Below are 16,214 nucleotides of genomic sequence, written 5' to 3'. Positions count from 1 at the left end.
TGGATCACTTGATGATTCCCTGTTCTGTTCATTCCCTCTGGGGCACCTGGCACTGTCCACTTTCGGAAGACAGAAGACTGGGCTACATGAACCTTTGGTCTGACCCAGTGTGGCCGTTCTTGGGTTCTAAGTTAAAAATTATATTTTAAGCCAGATGTGGCTCAATTAATTAAATGAAATATCACATTTTAAATAAATATATGAAAGCATGGTTTCTGCATTATGCTTCTGATAAACACCAAGAAGATAAATGTTTATGAATGGATATCCTTGAGTCAATAAAATAAACACTCACTCATCGATATACCAGAAATAAGGTTGTATGTAAATAATTTCCCAGTTTCATTCTGGGACTCCTGCAGAACAAAACAAATGGATCAGTTTCAGAGAGAGTGTGTGAAATGAGAGTTTACATATTAGAACACATGATCTTTAGAACACAGTGAAGAGCAAAAACTGATCATTACCAAAAATACATTTAAAAAAATATTCCTGTTTCAGCTCAAAACCAGGCTTGCTTTCAAGCAAAAAAATACCAAGTTTAACAGTTTTGTCATAGCATTGATTCAGTTTCATAGAGTTTTAGCAAAATGTAGAGACCTCAGATTTCAGTCTTTTCTTAATATCTTGCTCAGGCCTACATAGAGTGAGGCAGATATGGAGCAGGAACACTCTCTTTAACCTTCTTCAAAGTGTATGCACTTTTTTAAAAAGCAGCCAAATTGACAAAATGTATTTACAAGCCTATTGCTAGACAGTTTTAATCCTCTTTGGTTGCTGACAGTATCACCCTTCAATGGCTATTTCTATTCAGAGTTAGGGGTATATTTGCTGAGGAAAGGTTGCCAACTCCTGAATCATGTAAACAGGAACGAGAGCCAGAAAACGTTTCACTGGACTCTGAAGTTCACATCTGCCTTCGTTACTGTGACAAAAGGCAAAGGCAGGGATTTAGTTTATAACCTATAAATCCTGCAAGGACTTCATCACAAAACCTTGGTGAGAGTGTTCAGGATTAACTGGGTTAAAACATTTAGATCTTATTTATTTAGCACTCAGGACCGTGGCACATTACCTGCAAGAGCATTCACACAACTGCAGGGGCTCTCAAACTGGGGTTTGGAACACTTCAATTTCTGTGCCTACACAGACACCAATTTTACCATGAGAACATCAGAAAGGCTCCATGGCTTCTCCATCAACTCCTCTCCTTCTGAAAGGAAAGAAAGACGTCGTCTGTGCCCATCACTGTGGTACCCAAGACCCTGATCTCATCTTCACTCATCCCTATATTTTCCCAAAGAGGAGCAGGAAGGGATAGAATTGGGATCCCCTCATCTTCTCTCAGTGAACATAAATATGGGACTAACACTGCAAATGGTCACTGACAGTTTGTAGCCCTATGTCTATCCCTTTTTCAAGACTATGATAGATTTTGTACAAACTATGCCTTGAGATCATCTGAAAACTCACAATTTGCTGATCATTATTGTCCTGGTTAAATGTGTGTGGCAACATTGTATGTAAAGTTATAAAATTCTAATGTATGACATTACTGAGACATGTTCCAAGTTTAGAAAAGCAGCCAGTCACAAACCAGAGACAAAAGGCAAATTGATACCACAGCCAGGTGTCAATGAAACCTTGGACCATCACCTCGTTGACTGGCCACTCTTTGGCAGGAAAAAGGGTATGAGCGAGAAATTTACATCTTGGCAAAATCCCCACAGACTGACTGTCTCCTGAACCTCAGTTGGACACGACTCTCAAAGAGGAGGAAAAAGTATAAAGAATGGGGAACAGACGCCCTAAGTTATTCCTCCTATTCTCTCTACCCACAGCAGCCACAATATCTGATGAGCAAAGAAACAGCTCTGGACTTCCAGTCTGGAAGGAGTTCAGCCAGTAAGACTGCTGAAGCATGCTGCGAGAGACTTTTGCTTTGAATTCACTTAGCTTGTTAAGTTAGGTATTAGTTGCATTTTACCTTTTTGTTTCTTTGTAACCAATTCTGACTTTTATGCCTCATTACTTGGAATCACTTTAAAAAAATCTTTCTGTAATTAAACTTGTTTTATCTTAACAGTGTGCTTGGACTGAAGTGTTTGGGAAACTGCATTTGAGATAACAGGATTTGTGCATATCATTTTCTATTAATGAAATGACAGGCTTTGTATGAGCTTGTGTGGTCCAGGAGAAGGCTGGACAGTACAGTATGTATATTTCTTGGAGAAAGTCTGGGACTGGAAATTTGCTGGTGCTGCTCTGAGGTGCAATTCAAGAATGGCTGGCCATAGCACGTACACAGTATAGCTAGCAATAATTTACATGCTGGAGGTTGTCTGTGAGCAGACCAGGAGTGGTTGCTCTCACAGCGAAGCAGCATAAAAAGTACACCAGGTTGGAGAATTGAGAGGACAGCTGTTCAACAGCACAGATTGCACCCTAGAGAATGTCTGTCACCAAATACCACAAGTTGCTCTTTGGCACTGAGCTTCTGAGAAGTCATGTTTTTATAACAGTATCCTGTATTACGTGACTGGGATGGAATACTGTGGGTGGGACCAAGAATTTAAACCTAATTAGATTCCATTTCCTTGAATTGTCTACAAAAATGCAGAAGGCCAGAACAGGTCATCATAGCGGTGGTCCCTTTTGGCCTTACAATTTATGAATTTTTATTCAAGAAAAAAGACACATGAATTGGCACAAGAATTCACGTATGCCTGAAGCACAACAGCCTTTCCACGCCTAATGCATGGGAGAAATTGTTCATCTTTATAGAGAAGCTGCTGCTAGAACACTGCCACAGTCATCATCAGCTGGTGTTATTGACTATGGAACTACTCAAGCAGGTGCTTCTCATGGATGCACCTGGCTGCTCAAGAGTTTACAGTGACAGATTGCCCTCTCTCTCTTCATGCTGGTATATGTACCATCCACGACTTACCCCCCTTTGTATACCCCCTCCTGAATACAAAGCATCCCCTAGAATAGCAAAACACACCATGACATTGACAAGTAAAATGGAGGAATCCCATTCCACCACATTTTACTCTAGTGTAGATCTCACACACACACACACCCTCCAGAAAAGGGGCCTATATGTCTACTTTTTTTTTTTTTTTGCACTTAACTCTGCCTACTGTTAAGGCTTTCGCAAAAAGAAAAGGAGGACTTGTGGCACCTTAGAGACTAACAAATTTATTTGAGCATAAGCTTTTGTGAGCTACACAGCTGCTACTCTGAAACCTGTTAAGACTTTGCTACTCTTCATTCTGCCTTCTATTTGTTCCCATAGTTAGTATCTTTGGTACCCTGGTGCCAACCCTCATAACAGAACTTGCCTGTTTTATTAACGAAGCAATTATGAACTATTTACAGGTGGAACTGATGTAAAATGAACATGAAACGTGCTATGGTATACAATTCATGCTTACTGAGCAAGCACCAAAAGCCAAAGCCACTCTTAATATATGCTTGTCCTCATACTTGCTGATGCTTCATATTAGATGCCCAGTGTTAATCTTGTTTGACAAACAGAGGCAGCCCTGCTGGTTTTGAATTTTTCTGTACTTTGCTAAAAGAACTAAAAACAAAGTCTAACTGCATACTCTCATACACTAGATGGAGCCTTGTCTCTTATTTCACCTCGCCTGTCAAACTTCATTTAGCTATTCTCAGATTCCTTTGCACAAGGAATTAGAGTTCAAGGGTAAAAGAGGTGAGGGGCATTGGTGTAGTGGTTAAAAGAAAAAAGAGTGGGTAAACTCTTAACCTAAACTCTGTATTCCCCAAATGAGAAGTGGGTAAACACAGTCAAGATTCCTTCCCCACTCTGAACTCTAGAGTATAGATGTGGGGACCTGCATGAAAGACCCCCCCTAAGCTTGTTCTTACCAGCTTAGGTTAAACAGTACCACCACCAAAGTGCTACACAAAGAACAGGGGAAGTGTCCACTTGGAAACGTCTCCCCCCCCCCAAACATCACCCCAAGCACTACACTCCCTTTCCTGGGGAAGGCTTGATAAAAATCCTCACCAATTTGCATAGGTGAACACAGACCCAAACCCTTGGATCTTAAGAACAATGAAAAAGCAATCAGGTTCTTAAAAGAGAATTTTAATTAAAGAAAAAGTAAAAGAATCACCTCTGTAAAATCAGGATGGTAAATACCTTACAGGGTAATCCGATTCAAAACATAGAGAATTCCTCTAGGCAAAACCTTAAGTTACAAAAAGACACAAAAACAGGAATATACATTCCATTCAGCACAACTTATTTTATCAGTCATTTAAACAAAACAGAATCTACTGTATATCTAACTAGATTGCTCACTAACTCTTTACAGGAGTTCTGACCTGCATTCCTGTTCTAGTCCCAGCAAAAGCATCACACAGACAGAGAGACCCTTTGTTTCTCTCCCCTCCAGCTTTGAAAGTATCTTGTCTCCTCATTGGTCATTTTGGTCAGGTGCCAGCGAGGTTATCTTAGCTTCTTAACCCTTTACAGGTGAAAGGGTTTTTCCTCTGGCCAGGAGGAATTTAAAAGTGTTTACCCTTCCCTTTATATTTATGACAGCAGTGTACCCATCTTTGCCCTCAACTACATTGCTGGTGAGGGGTAAAATCCTGGCCCAAATGAAGACAGTCGGTTGGGTAAATGCCAATTGACATGGATATGGCCATGATTTCAACTGGGGTGGGTCTTTTTTAAAAACAAGCTAACAAAAAAAACCACACAGACATTCCAATTAAAAAGAAAAATTTACTCCAAAAATTACTTTTAATGAAACACTGCTCTGTAGGCTTCATAGCATCAAACATCAGATCCCATTTAAAGTTATTGAATGCTCTGCTCTAGACTCTCCAGACCACACTGAAGCCGACTCATCTAGCCTTTACCGCATGTACAATCCATCATGGTTTGAATACATGTTGGAGAACTCTATAGTTAGCCTGTGTTTTATTAATTTGTGTTTGAATTTCTCTCCTATTCCTTTAATTACATTAGAAACCTGAATTTTTACTTTTTGTTCTAATCTTTCATCCAATAAGGAGTTAAATTGCTTAGTAATTTCCTGGGTCTCATTTTTCAATAGTGCTAATACTTTTGGTTTCCTTCAAACACTGCTACCTCTGCTCTTGTCTGGTAAATTAAAAAGAATTATCATTAATGGATTGATGATGCCTCAGTTTGTCACTTGAGATTCTTCTGACTCTGCTGATTTACATACCTAGAGCAAAATAGTTTATGGCCAAAAGCTGTGGTTTAAGTCAGTGGGAATTTTGCTTAAGTGAAGAATGAAGAATTTGACCGAGATGGCTAAAACAATATCTCATCAATCTTCCCTTAGTAATGTTTGGAGGGAAAAAAATGTGTTATGTTCAAACCAAACAGTTCACTCTATGCAAACTAGAGTCTCATAATTTTAATGGGACGGTGACAGAACAAAGCCAACCTAACTTCTGGCAAGTTGGCACTCTCCCACTAGGATTTTTCAGTATGCAACAGGATACTCTGCCTGTGAGTGTGTGTGGAGATAAGGCAAAATAAGCACAGCAGAGAAGACTGCCTAAAGGAGCAACCTGATTCGTTTCGCAAATTAAACATTTAAAGAAGAGTTTGAGAGCTGGCAACACTTTAAAACATTGACTCATGAAATCTGGATGATGCCTCGAGAAGTTACTGTACTGAGGCTGGTTATTCACAGAGGGTTAATTTCTCTGTTAATGAGATCTTTCTAGCAACCTACTCAAAATTTTAAAGGGTACATTCACGCTGCAGCTTGGGATAGGATATGCAGCTTCTGTAGACACACCTGTGCAAGCTGCAATCTAGCTTGCTTGCTAAAAATAGAGGGGAGCACATTGCAGGGCACGTCAGTGCAAGCTGCACAATCCCATATGACACCTGCGGATACATTCTCGCTTATGCAGCCTGAGCTGAAGCTTGCATCGCAACCTCACTTTGTATTTTTAGACAGCGAGCATGGATGCATCTACACAAGCCTAATTCATAGACCAGCTGCAATGCAGATGTACACTAAGATAGACAGCTTGTTACCTTTTGAGGGCTGAAAGTCATCTGAAGTCACCAACTGATACCACAGGCAAAATGCTACCCCCAATTTGCACATGAAAATTCGGTGTGTAAACAAATCAAAGCCCATTCCAATTTAATGATGTACTCTGTCCATATTCTCTCATTCAGGTATAGAAAAAGTTATCTGAAATTTTAAAGGATTTCCATTGACTTGAATGAGCTTTGGATTAGGCCCTCAGAAAACCCAACATTTTAACATAGCAAGTCTGTAGTGGCAGAATCATTTGAAACTAGAATATATTAACTATCAATACAGTGAAACTCCACCCCTGTCGGAAAGTGAGCATAACTGAGAAACACTTGAATAGCCTTTTGCTCTAAGCTCCTGCACAACAAATGTGGATTTACTTGTAGAAATATGAATATGGAAAGATTCTAAGAAAACATATTTATAAAGGATTTGGTACACTGCATTGTCTGGAAAATAAATGTCAACATCTACTGTATTGCAATTTCTTGGAATTCTTTCTGTGCCAACGTTCTTATTGCCCCGTGTACTTCTGTATATTAGTCCAGCTGAGTGAACCAAAGTTCAAAAGCATTGAACTGAAACAGCAAAGAAGAAAATACCTCCAATGTGACCCCTTGTTCTTTCCCATTTTATAAATAACTTGAGTGCCTAGATTTCTGTAAATCCATTAGTTATTGCTTCATAAATAATTACTGGGTTTGGGCTGATTCTGCCTTTTCTTTGACATACTGTGTTAAGAGTACACCTAAGATTTCTGCAGTTTATATTGGGAATGATACGCAGAACTGAGTATGTGGGTTAGGCAGAGGGAGGGGGGAAATCTAGAAGAGAACAGTCACCATATTCATTGGCAACAGAATTTCAGAGAGAACATTTCTTGTTGACAGTTATTTGGGGTAAGATTTTCAAGACTGCTCAGCTCTCATTTAGGCGCACACACAAAAAACTAGCCAGTGCATATGGGGGCAATGCATACATGCTCCTTTATCTTCCTGTGTTTTCCATGCCTAAAGTTGTCCACAGTTCCATTGTTGTATCTGGTTCAGTTCATATCAACCACTCAGATTAAGATTTTTAGATTTCACCTCCTCCCCACTATCATTATCAGTGGTCTTTCTGGAGTGTTAAAAATCTGCCTAGGTCAAGAGACTCCATGTCCCTTTAATGTTATGCAGCTGCAAAGTCAGACTGTGAGTAATAAAATCAGAAGACCAGAAAAATTGAATCTGGAACTAAACCACACAAGAGCGCTGACACTATTTTCCATACAAAGAACTAAAATATGGGCTCTATTTGGCATTTTTAAGAGTATACTTAATGGGAGTTTCATATGATTAAAGTGATTTATGGTTGACATTGGACATGCCAGAATATGAATGGACAGAAAAACAGAGTTAGAAAAATATTTCAAGTTAAGAGGCTAATGTTCACACACACATTTTAAAATATTGACTTACTAAATGTTTCCTTCCTTTTATTTTCTTTCCACAAGCTCTCATGTTACTCAGTTTTATCGGAAAGCAAATGTCAGTCATCTTGGTGAACATTTGCAGAAGCCAAATTTTAAGTTCTATCGCAAATATTCACAGTAGAAATGCTTCCATCGTGTTCCAATCAGGGAACAGAAGCAATACCGTATGACTTATCTGAACAATCCAACCAACCCGCATAACTGGGGATCCCTCACCGACAACCCTCCAGGGATATCTGCAGTCCAAGTTTTAAAAAAAAAAAAAAGGGGGGGGGGGGGGGGCTGGCGGTGCGCAAATAATCTCAACACATGCATTCTGAAGCTGTGATCTATTCCTGATTACTTCTGAGGCACGAGAGGTTCAATTGGTCAGATAATCTTATTCACACTGAGCAACTTAATTTTACTGGAAAATTGATACTGAAGGAAAATTTCAATTGTGTTAGGTCAGCTCAAAAGGAACATAAGCAAGCATCACATTTTCTCACCGACGCATGCGTACGTCCCAACATCAGAAAACACAGTTAAGCATGGTAAAGGTAAATATATATTGATGACCTCTTAGTAAGTGTACGTCATATGATGAGTCCATGTACAACGTTTATCACTCACTTTTAACCATACCAATAACAATATTTGATGGAGTGTCTGTTAGTCTTTAGGGTGTTCTGTCAGTGCATGTATTAGTTCAAAATCAAACATCTGGAAGTGTTAAACATTACACAGTTGCAAAATACTGAATGAATCAAATCACAAAGATTATCCATTTCACCAAGCATCCCAAGTTCCATTAAGTGACTTGAAGTCTTCTCACTGCAAGGAGAGTCTATGGAACAGCATTAGACAATGAGACAATAATGTTTTTTTGATGGACCTTTAAACTTCTTATATTGTCTGTAATCTCTCCTAGGAATAACCAAAAAAAAGTTTGTGGAAGAAACAGCGTCATCTACATTATTTTCTTGGTCTGTTCAATGCCCGAATATCTCCATATACAATAATATTTCTGGCAGTAAGACACTGGATTTAATGCTCTAAAAATGCTCCACCGTAGCGCACATCAACACTACCTTTCTGTCACTGTCATTTGTAACCTTGGGTTAGTTTCTATGCATCTTTCTCTCCATGCCTCCAGACAGTCTCCAAGTCTTACTTCTTCCTTGGAAGATACAGAAAGAAGCTAACCCTTTTCATTATGTCATCACCAAACCCCTTGTCAAAATAGCCTTGCCTTCCACCTCAATTACTGCTGCTTTATGTATTTTGTCCTCTGTTCCTCCATCAAGCCAGAGTGTCCAATATGAACATGTGGACACTGATGTTCCAGGCAGGGATTATCTCTGCTGTTACCAACAACTGTATATATGAACATAGGAAAATAAGGTCGAGATTTTCTAGAGTCCCCAGAGACTTTAGTGCAGTGGTCCCCAAACTGTGGGGTGTGCCCCCATAGGGGGGCATGGAGGAAATCCAGGGGGGGTGCTACAGGGGCCGAGTCAGCCCCCATTGGCGGGTGGGGAGGGACCACCACCCAGCACCTCCCTGCCCCCAGATCTGCTCCAGTCCTGCTCCCAGCTACATCCCAGTCTCCCAGCTGCATTCCCAGGCTAAGCCGCGACTCCATTTCTGGACCCAGATCCTCCCTCAGCTGTAGCCCCAACCTCAGCCCCCTTATCCCATGTCTTCCCACCCTCCCCAGAGCTGCAGCCCCTCTCCTGGCCCCTGCTCTGGGGTGGGGGGGATGTGGACAGGGATAAGGGGCAGGGTGACCCTCAAAAGCTTAGTGCCTTTGTTTTTGTTGTCCATCTTGACATCTTAAAAAGGGTCCTTGATTTTCAGAAAGTGCTGAGCGCCTTCTTTTCCTGGCCATCCCAAAGAGTCTCAGGACTTTTAAAGCATCCCACACTGGACACCCAGAACTGGAGAAAAGAAATCAAAAACCTAGTCATTGTAAAATCTTGGCAATTTTCCATTTCTTCAGGTCCATGTGAAAATGTATGTTTATTATACATGCAACAGATTTTGGTTGGGCTGGAGGAAAGCTCCTTTCTCTAGGAGTTGCCATGAGGTAGCGGAGCCACTTCAAAAGTCTACCTCCAAAAAGAGTCTGGCTACCAATCAACCAACCACCTTTTGCCCATTTGTATCTATGGCGCTGGAAGACACTCTCTGGTATTTTTACTGGTCATCATACTGCATGATCTCATGGCAATCCAGAGACATGTACATTTGGTATCTTTTTTATAGGCTTAGAGGCTCCAAGACTGGGTTCTCACTGTGGTGGACACTATGCACACATTGGAGCAGGAACTTTTTCTTGACATAACAGCTGACTGTCTGTATAGACTAGACATAAGTATGTGGGAAAGGGAGAATTATCTCCACTTTACAGATAGTGAACCAAGGCAGATTTAGGAGACATTTGCAGAGTCACAAAGAGCAGTAGATGCCCAACTCCCACTGACTGTCACAGGAGAGTTGGGCACCTACCTATTATCTGTGCTTTTGAAAGTGTCCTCCAAGTGACTTGTGTCAGGTCAGATGAAATGTGTGGTAGAGACAAGAATTTAACCCAACTCCCAAGTGCCCGCCCTGGGCCTTAACTACAAGGTCATCCTTCCTCTGTAGCCATGAAGCAAACCCACATTTCTTTCGTTATCACAGGTGGAGTTAACAAGGTATGCAAAAGACACAGCAGAACTTTGGAACAGTGGGTGAAGCCACCAACACCTGTTAACAGGGTGGGTCAGCAGAAGAGTCCTTCCAGCAGGTCACACCACTACAACAATTGACAAGATCAGCATCCTTCTATCCCAAGCAGTCACAGACACTGAGCTCTTGTCTCCTTTCACCTTTAAGCTCCTCCAAAGCACATTTTGACACACTGGTAGAGCGGAAAGGGGAAGCCTTCATTGCCTGTGCAATACTCAGTCCGCAAACAGAGATTTAGTCTCCAGCACTTTTAGGTGAGGGCTTAAAAGTTATTGAATGAACAAGCATCTAGAGTGTAAAACCGGAACATGCATTTTTCCCCCCTCAAACTGTACTGTAAAATCCTGCCTATTGGAGTTTGAGCTTTGTAAAGACATTTTGATTATTCTATTAAATCATTTTCACATGAAAAAATAACATTCACCTTTTAAAAAGGTTTTTAAATGAGAATACTACACTTAGAGCAATAATGATATCAAGTAGTATGGATTGTAAGCTTCTAAAACAGAAAATAAAGTAAACCAATTGCTTACAGGAACTATGTTCTAGTTCCTTATTTTGCATACCGAATGTTTAATCAAAACCATACACATGTGGATGGTTAAAAACACAAAACTGAAAAGGATTTCCTACAACTATAATCTGTGCACTGAATGCAAAGTCTGGAAAGGCTGAAATACTGAAAGCAAAATTTCCCCCAAAACAAAGAGCAAAATGCTCTAGGTAAAACGGCAGCAGTAGCAGACCTCTGTAAATGGATATTGCAACATCAGCAGCAGCCAGAAAAATACAGTTCACATGCCAAAGCATTTTTTGTGGGCCAAAGTCTATGGTGAAATAATGGCCTTGAAAAGAATTACATGGGAAGCATTAGCAAGTACTAGCAACAGAGATACAAAACTATAAAAAGAAAAGGAGTACTTGTGGCACCTTAGAGACTAACTAATTTATTTAGTCTCTAAGGTGCCACAAGTACTCCTTTTTTTTTGCGAACACAGACTAACACGGCTGTTACTCTGAAACCATGCAAAACTATGATAGCCGCAGTGCTGCTACTAATTGCACAGCAGCTCTTTAAAAATGTTGGCTATTAGAAATAAGATTACATCTCATTAATCTTATCTTAATTTGTTAGGAATTTTATATGCGTCTCCATCTATACTCTAAGTGAAACAGAAGAATACGTCAGTAAAACAGAAGTGACAAAAGGTCATTCTACAATAAGGAACATGTAATCTTTTAGGGCCAGAAAGCACTTTGGCACACACCTTTACGCAGGTGAGCAGACTCACAGAGTTCAGCGATACGACGCATTGAGCCTGATTCAACGACTACTGCAGTCAATGGGAGTCTTTCTAGCAAGTTCAATGAAAGTAAAATCAGGCCCCATTTCCTTAAAGCTAAGCATTCACTTAGCCTGAATGAGTAATGTGCACAGAAAAAAAAATTAAAAAGCTGTTCCAGGAATTGCATTTAAAGCAATGTTACCAACTCTTGTGATAGCTGGGTTTACTTAAATCAGCAGCTCCTGGAGACAAGTGATACGCAAGAACTCTCAGTTTTCATTAAAAAAAAAAATTCTAGTCATCAGGAGTCACATTTTCAAGCTTTTTCTCCACAACCAAGTGTATCCCCTAAAGACGAAAAGCCCAGAAGGCAACTTTAAAAAACAAACAAATCCCTACGTTTATTATTTAAACATCATGACCTTTTTCAAATATCTTCTGGTTTCTCGATTTTTCATTAATACAGTAATAATGAATCCATTGATCAATAGCATACCTGTCAAAACATATTCCCGTGTGAAGGAGTTGTGGCTTGGAGAGCTTCTCTGTAATAATGCTTTTTTCTACCTAACAGCAAAGCGGAAATTAGTACTGACAGTGAACTTTTGCACATTAAAGCGTTTGTGAACAAGGGATTAAATGCAAAGAGTGAGTTAAATTGAAAAGTCAGAAAAAATCCTAAATACCATTTATTTCATTGAAACTAATGAATCAAAAATGTAAATGCAAGATAGAAAATAAGGGCTCAATCCTGCAAACATGGAGGCACATGAATATTTGTATGCATGTATATAATAAAGAAACAATATACTCAAAGCATCACCTAAATTTTTCGAACTGGAACAGCCACCATCCCTACCATCTATACAGTATTAGCCAAATTTTCTCAGTCCAACCCATTGAAAAGTTGAATTTTAACTATTTACCACCACAACCAGAAGAATACATCTAGAAAAATAGATTAACACTGTTGTGCTGAAAGTTAACTGGGATGCCAAGGAATACTGAATTGACAGTATATTACTTGGGGATTCCCGCTCCCTCCCCATTTGACATCCTGCTTGCACAAGCCACACTACCAGAGTTAACACTAAAGAAATTAAATGTTTGCCATAGAGAAAAACAAGCAAATTAAAATTCTCTACTGTAGACTCCTGTTTCCAGAGGGTGGAGATGTGTTTGTTCATTCTGGTGCCAGGTCATTTTGAACTATTTATGCTGACCTGGACTTACTAAAATCTTTATATGCAATAAAGCCAATGCTGTGAATCCAGAAAAAAATGGTTATTTTAGTTGTTAAATACAGTATGTAGCCAAATCGAAGTGTTACATTTGTACCACTCAATCATTCTCCTCCCTCCAGCTTAGCAAGAAGGGAGACAGCAAGACTCTAATAGCAAGCTCTGAGCATTTCAAAGAGAAAGTGTCTGTTTACTCAAGTTTTAGATATGTATTTAAAACAAAGCAAATTTAAGACTTAGAAATGTAAGAAAGTGGCAATAAAGTGAACTGTAACTAGATAGAATTTTAACCAGCAGCATTAAAAAGTCACGAGGAGTTTTGTTACGGATTTCAATAGGAGCAGGAAGAGGCCTTAGTACAATAATCATGGGCCAAATCCTGCCCTCCTATTTTGTATGCGTGGTCCCACTGATTTACATGTTGATTGGTCTTCTTGCGTCTCATCCTTTATCAGAAAAAAAATGCACGTTTGGCATCAACGCGGACTTTAAGCTTAATAACTGCAACCTGTTACAATTGTTCTTAGAGTTTCTTCTATTAGGGTTATGTTCCATTTGTTTTTTCTAATTTAAACATTTCTCTGCTTGTTCCCCTACCCCACTGCAAAAATTTAAAACAGATATTTTGAACAAGAAGAGTATTTATACTAGCAATTAGCAATAAGCAATATGTAAGGATTAGTTCACCCAATTCATGTTGCCCATGAAAAGTGAGTAAATTTCTCACTAAGAGAAGCATAATAACCCTATGGATTAATCTGATTTGCAAGGTAAACCTTAATCTTACTACTGGGAAAGAGAAAATGCTGTTCCTTGATTTTATTGGATTTGCGCAAGTTATACTGGAAACTCCATGGAAAGTTTAAGACTAACTTTCAGTACGTTGTGCAGCAATGACCTAATAACTCCAGATTCAAGCCCAAGTACACTGAAGTCAATGGGAGTATTTCACCTTTTCCTTAACATGGACGAGTGCTCTTCAGAAGCACACACACAAAAATGTTGAAAAGCACAGCATGCAAATTTTCAGTTAATACAATGGAGAGTCTATCCTGAAAGGACCTCATGACAGCATCACTCCAAATATGCATAGTTAAATAGTAAAGGCAGTGATAATGGACATTTTAGTCAAACATGGAAGTCAAACAGCTGATCATTAAAGATCATATAAAGGTCTTGTGCAAACTTGTTGGACTTTTCCATTTTAGAAAAAGGACTAGGGAGGAAAGATTTACAATTTTATTAAACTCCTTAAGATACAGCCAGCAATTCAATCATAAGTACCTCCAAGAGTTTTATCACCCTTATCTTTCCATTCAGAGACTACTTTTGAGTAAGTTCATATACCAACTTCCTTATCTGAACTCCATACACAGTACAAGCCAGACTCTAGTTCTTAATGCATTTCATGCAAACCAACTAACGGCAAGGAGTTAGGAACATGTAAACACAATACCATACTAGAATGGCTTCCCCCAAAACAGAAGTTGTTTGATACAAAAGCACCATATTTTACACTAACAAACAAAACAAAAAAACTCAAAACTTACCCTCTGAATTCATTTTTTTTTTTTTTTTTTTTTACTTTTTGACCCAGCGAGGCAAGAGTTCCCAATCAACTGTGTTTCTGATGGCCACAAAACCAAAGCTATACAGAAAGGTCTTACTAAGCACTAGCTTTCAGAAATGGATAGCACTTTTTCCCTCCTACTATCCACCTCCTAGCCTCTGCTATTACATTTGTGCCTGCTTTTTGCTAGAAAACTTCTGCAAATGAAAACAGATGAGTAATGACTGCTACTTTATGAAAGTCCCACACTCATCATCACTAATAATAGCTCTGTTCCTTTTGCTACTCAGAATGTTTAGAGGTTGAAATGCTGCATGAAACATTTCCTTGCACAGATCCAGTACTGTTTTCCTGTACCATACTAGGCCCTGACCCATCAAACAGTTATGCGTATGCTTAACTTCACAGATATTCATTGGATCATTGACTAGGAGTTGCTCCTCACATAAAGGGATGACATGAGAGAAAAACAAGACTGTGCTTAAACTCTGTTTCATCCATTAGTGATCCCTGAACTTTGTGGGGGAAAAGTCTGAATCCAAACCTAGATCTCAGCTTTCCAACTCAGGGACCTCTGGTATTTGGAATCCCAGAAAGATTATATAGCACCTACCACAATGGGATCCTGGACCATGTCTGGGACTCCTAGGTGCTAGGATAATACAAATAAATAGTAATAATGAAGTTTAAAAAGGAAAGTAGAGGCATTACTGTGACTTGGCCAGTCTGCTCATCACAGGCATGCTTAACTCTCCAACTAAGCAACGTATATAGTGTTTTTGTAACTGTGTTGGTCCCAAGATATCAGACAGATGAGGTGGGTGAGCTACTATCACCTTACCAGACGTTAACTAAGGCTGGTGAAGACAAGTGGAAGTAGGTGGCATTACAGGCAGGCTCCTGGATCTAAAGAGTTGGACCAGGGCTGCCCAATACATAGAGATAAAGCACATGCTTGTTACTTACTGTGGGCATTCCAGGCAGAGCGTTAGAGAAACAAAGCTTGAAGGCACTTAAGGGTTATAAGTTAAGAGGTGACAACTTTTCACCAGTCTGGATTGCATCCCAGAACATATCAGTTGGCCCAATGAAAGATATTAACTCATCCACCTTGTCCAATTAAACAATAACAGAGACTGAAGTGACTAAACCCGTCCTCCAACTATTATCATGTTGTGTGAGCAAGCAAGCCGTCAAGTGGGGGAAGGGGGCGGGGGTGGAGAGGGAGAAGAGAAGAGAAGCTGTGAAATGATAGTGGGAAAACCATGGCAAAAGCCTTTCTTGCACAAACATGGGTATGATTCATCAATTATAACAAACCTTTCATTAAACCCATACGGATTATCCCCAAGGCAATTACAGGAATGCCTGGGCACAATAAAGAGATGTGCCTTTCAAGTGATCCTTTTTCCTGACAGGTCTGCATCCTGACTGACCTAGCTGATTCATCCAGAAGGTTTCTGACATCTTCCCAGTTTAGGAAGGACCTGTTCAAGTGGTCTTTCTAGGGTGTTACTGTAAACCCTTTATAGAACTGGGAGCGCCTCACACGGCACACTTGGAACTGTTGCATTCTGCTATTCAGTTCTTTAACAGTGGAGTTAAAGATGGACAATTCTTTCTTACTCAGACACAATTAATGATATGAAAGTACATATTAAAGATATTTCATACATATTGCACTATATTTTTGAACAAAGACAGAACATGGTGCATGGCTATCTACTCAGATAAAACTTTGGGTATACTTAGATGCCTTCAGGTCTGTACAAAGCTGATTTCTCTTGAATTGGAATGGAAGCATAGCTATTCCCTGAGCAGCCAAGTCACACTAATCAGTCATCAAACTTTATTCAT

The 16,214-nt window shown here is 39.7% G+C and overlaps 1 protein-coding gene across 11 annotated transcripts in view; it reads right to left on the bottom strand.

The window, feature by feature from the left end:
• The window catches only part of MITF (melanocyte inducing transcription factor), a 168,217-nt gene that overhangs the window by 84,625 nt on the left and 67,378 nt on the right, over positions 1-16,214 (bottom strand). The window contains exons 1-2 of one of the 11 annotated variants that reach the window (XM_073351084.2): positions 1,076-1,213; positions 296-356 (exon numbers count right to left, since the gene is read on the bottom strand). The exons of 7 other annotated variants lie outside the window; for them this stretch is intronic. The gene's annotated coding sequence lies outside the window, so the exon portion shown is untranslated. Of the gene's footprint in view, positions 1-295; positions 357-1,075; positions 1,214-4,151; positions 4,225-12,042; positions 12,112-16,214 lie in introns of those variants that run through there. 3 more of the 11 variants (XM_073351088.2, XM_073351086.2, XM_073351087.2) reach the window with 3 other exon arrangements.

The sequence above is a fragment of the Lepidochelys kempii genome, chromosome 7, assembly GCF_965140285.1.
Source record: "Lepidochelys kempii isolate rLepKem1 chromosome 7, rLepKem1.hap1, whole genome shotgun sequence".
NCBI classification, from domain to species: Eukaryota; Metazoa; Chordata; order Testudines; family Cheloniidae; genus Lepidochelys; species Lepidochelys kempii.
Note: the sequence above shows the minus strand (reverse complement) of the source record. Positions and strands in the feature narration are given on the sequence as shown.